Source organism: Lampetra fluviatilis, chromosome 18 (assembly GCF_964198595.1).
Source record: "Lampetra fluviatilis chromosome 18, kcLamFluv1.1, whole genome shotgun sequence".
Lineage (NCBI taxonomy): Eukaryota > Metazoa > Chordata > Hyperoartia > Petromyzontiformes > Petromyzontidae > Lampetra > Lampetra fluviatilis.
Window position 1 is genome coordinate 10582155 of NC_136292.1, and position 4483 is coordinate 10586637.

Consider the following 4483-nt stretch of genomic DNA (forward strand, 5'->3'; position numbering starts at 1 on the left):
TTACACCCCCCGCCGTCCCCCGCTGAGAAAGCACGTCGCTGGTTATGCCCTCGCCACGACTACACCTGTCTTGTGTTTTTATTGAAAAATCCAACTCCCTGCCAAGCTTTATAGACACGTGACCAATCTGGCCACCATCATGCAGTTCATGAACTAAACTGAACTTGTATTTTACCGGGTAAGGCCTACTGAGCTCGACAGCTCTATTGCAGAGATATTTAGCTCAGTGGTTGCCTACGTACGGCGCGACAGAAGTTCAACATACATACAGAGCGCAACAACAAAGTGGCTTATTTAAATGTGGACATTTATAGCAGCCAAAGACTCTAAACGCCTGATGTCGATTCTACATTTGGAGGGGAAAACCGGGGGACCGGGAGAGAGATCCACGCGACCACGGGGGAGAGAGACACGCAAACCCCAAATATACAGGCGTCAGGTTCGGGAACGAACCCACGACCACCTGTATACCAGCCTGCGAGGTACAGTTAACATCTCACCACCGTGGCGCCCTGAAAAAAATGTTAAACTCATCATGCGGCATCTGCACGTCACGAACCAAGTGAGCGTGAATGCGTCGCATCTTATCCGATGTGTCTTCGTGCTCTTGTTAAGTGTCCACGTTCCCACTCGGCGATGTCATGCAAATGCCACCACCACCATCACCACCATTATGGTCGGCGGTCTCGGGGGCTGTGGTCGTCCTTGTAACAACAACAAAACTAAAAAAGCCGCTTAGCACAACGGGGCCTGAACAGTTGAAATGAAGACAGAGTCTGAATCCGAGACGTCGGAAGCTAAGCAGGCTAAAGGCAATGCACTGCAACGTTGAATATATGGTGCCAATCGGAGGTGCGGGCGGAGGGACAACAAACGAATGCCGGCACTGGTCTCCTTTTTAGCGTCGTGCAACCAGTCAGGACAAACAGTCGGCACACGTTGCGTGGACACTGCGGCCACGATCGTGGCGGTCACGGCTCACGCGGCTGGGTCGCTCTCAATCTCCCCTCCACCGCCCCACCGGCCCCCCGCAATGCCCCCGTGGGACCGAAGCTTCCTCTCCCCTGCGTTTCGTCACGGCGAGATATCACAATGGTCGGAAGGAAGGACCCACAATTGCCAGGAAACTATAGACCGAGCAGGAATGTTCTTCATTCTGAGAAAAAAACAAAACAAAAAAGCGAGCATCCATGTCAACCCGAGACCTTCCACAATCACGGACACGCAGTTCCACTGATACCCCTATCTCAATGTTTATATATTTAATTATTGTGTAGTGCGTATTTGTGTTTGCAGATACAATACAAAACTACGTGGATTCAGATAATGCGTGGCGTCAACACGTGACCCGCATCTCGAGATGCTGTACAGAAACAGTGGACATTTATTTGGTTTTTGTAGAGAAAGGGGCAGAGACATTGATAGGTGGAGGACAACATGAAGATCTTACGCTGGACATGAATGGGGGGGCAGGCAACTGACAGCGCGGATTGCTGGGGGATTGCTGGGGGAAGCGAGTTCCACGCTTTTACTGGTAGGAACCTCCTGGTTACACCAGCCCACAGGGGATTATTGTGTCCGTCGTGCAGGGAGGGGCTGGGTGTGGAGGGGAGGGTGGGGAGGTGCTGGGTGGGAAGGGTGGGGAGGGGCTGGGTGGGGAGTGTGGGGAGGGTGGGGCTGGGTGGGGGGGTGGGAGGGGTGAGGCTGGGTGGGGAGGGGCTGGTCACCCCGTGGTGCCCTTATAAAACTCAACGTTTAACCTACTCACGCCGGCTTGTGCCCGCCCTCACAGTCGGGCATATTTGCGGAATACACCACGCCGCCGTTGACCCTGGCCATTGACCGAGCAACCCAACGTTCCTACCAGCTCCCTCTGCAGGAATGTGTTCGTGTGACGACGAACGGCCATTGCCCGAAATGTCGCATATTTTTTGTATGTTAAGGCCACGCACACACGCACTGTTATTATTGGAGTACCATGGTGGCGAGATGTCAACAACCTCGCCTGGTTTGCATGAAGTCGTGATTCGATCCCGACCCCGTGGTCACGTGAATTTTTCTCCGGGTCCTCCGGTTTTGCCCTCCACATTAAAATCAACATGCATCTCGAGTATTTGGCTGCTATAAATGTCCATGTGACAAGCTACTTCCTTGAGCCCTCATTTGTGGCCAGGTCGCTTCTGCACAAGAGCTATACAGCTCAGTGGACCTTACCTCTTAAGATAGAGTTTAGTTTGGTATGAGTTGAGTTTTTTGTTATTAATTGTGCTTGTGCACCACCGTCAACGCAGCAGCAGCAGCATCCCCAACTATGTATTAATTCCACGCTCCGGGGATAGATGTTAAATGTTCTATCACTCATTCGAGCAGATTGCGAATCATTAAATATGGACGGGGGTGGGGGGCGTCTAATCAAGGACATACGTGTCCTCTGCCAAAATTAACAATTAGGTGGCGTTTACCTCTGTAATGCGGGCGTAAATGGGCGGGTCGGATGTGACGATCCGAGAGGGAGGAGTCAGGGTCACGTGGGGGGAGATGTTATAGCGGGGAGACAGGAAGACATCTGGGTCAGTCGGGGGAGTGAAGAGTGGAGACCACGTTGGGTGGTCGCCGTGCCTCAGCCTGGTGGCTGAGGGGCTCATGACGGCGCCAGCCAGCGGGGTGGAAGAGAGAGTTGGGGATAGAGACAGAGAGTGGCGAGATCGCCACAGAGGCCACGCAGGGCAGAGGTTGGAGAGTGGCGAGATCGCCACAGAGGCCACGCAGGGCTGAGGTTGGGGAGTGGCGAGATCGCCACACACGGTAAGACTCGGCACCGCCAGCCAGCGGTGACCGAGCACGGAGGAACGGGGAGCAGCGGTGGAGCTGCTGTGAGAGCAGTCGGAGGACTGCACAAGGGGGACCTGCAGCGGAGCTGCAGGAGCGCGAAAGGCTACGGGAGCGAAGGCAGAGGTCGAGCTGCCAAGCGGGGGAGACTCTGAGCGAGGGCCGTGTGGGACAAGTGTAAGAACCCGAATAAAGGACAACGGAGACAGACCCAGGATCGAGTCCTTTATTACACCGCCATGATAAGTCCCTAGCCAGTGGTGGTAATTCCACATTGGTACGGAAGGGGCCCGTTTATCCGCATCACAATCATCGCTCAGGTTACCACCGATATGCGCAGCCAGACGTTGTCCCCTTTACACGTGCCGGGGTTTTCTCTGGGCACTTTGTTTTCCTCCCACATTGAAATGATCAAAGTTGAAATGGCCAAACGTCCCAAGGGAAGACCCTCCTAACAATGGAGTCACAATGGTCGATTCCGGATTTTAAAAAATAATAATTGTATTCGTCGGTGCAATGTTTTCGATACCGATTTGAATCTCCTATGCTTTGGCATTAGATAATCACAAATAAACACGCACGTTATTGTCCAAACATGAACGGCAGGTTCACGCACAAAGATGTGACTCCCCCATCACAGGCATCTTGGACGAGCAAGGGGCCTTGTTTACAAAGCGGACCGGGTTATCGTTGAGGGCTGAGTCCACCTAAAGGAGGTTAAAGACATCCTGACACCACTCGCCACTGATGTGGTCTATGGCTGTATGGACTATGTTGAACTTCTTTCGCACCGTACATATTCAACCGTGAATCAAACTCAGGTCACCAGGTTGGTAGCACAGTGCTCTAACTTTTACACCACCACACAAATATAACAATAATAATAATAAATAAAAATGCACGTGTCGCCTTTATAGACAATTGCACTCTCATGGTGCTAATCTCTCATTAACACTGCTGTTGTGCACATATGCGGGGATGATACTCTTATGCGGCGACGGAAGCTCATTCATGCTAATCTCTCTCTCCCTAATCTCCCCTATTACTGGTAGGAACCTCCTGGTTACACCAGCCCACATGGGATTATTGTGTCCGTCGTGCAGGGAGGGGCTGGGTGGGGAGGGAGGGGCTGGGTGGGGAGGGGAGGGTGGGGCTGGGTGGAGAGGGGAGGGGCTGGGTGGGGAGGGTGGGGAGGGGCTGGGTGGTTATGGTGGGGCTGGGTGGGGGGTGGGAGGGGTGAGGCTGGGTGGGGAGGGGCTGGTTACCCCGTGGTACCCTTATAAAACTCAACGTTTAACCTACTCACGCCGGCTTGTGCCCGCCCTCGCTGTCGGCCATATTTGCGGAATACACCACGCCGCCGTTGACCCTGGCCATTGACCGAGCAACCCAACGTTCCTACCAGCTCCCTCTGCAGGAATGTGTTAACACAACTGACGTGCTTGCGTCCGGGGATGGAATTCCTTTCCAGCTCAGACCCCGCCTGCTTGCCCATCGCCACATATATAGCCTCTTGTTGTAACAGCTCTCTCGCTGGTTCAGCAGTTCCACTGCTGGATTATTTGTTCCGCCTGATGACGACCACTTGTGTTGCGATCGAAACGTCGTGATATATTATTTTGTATTTTGTTTTATTTTTCCTACCTACGTGACT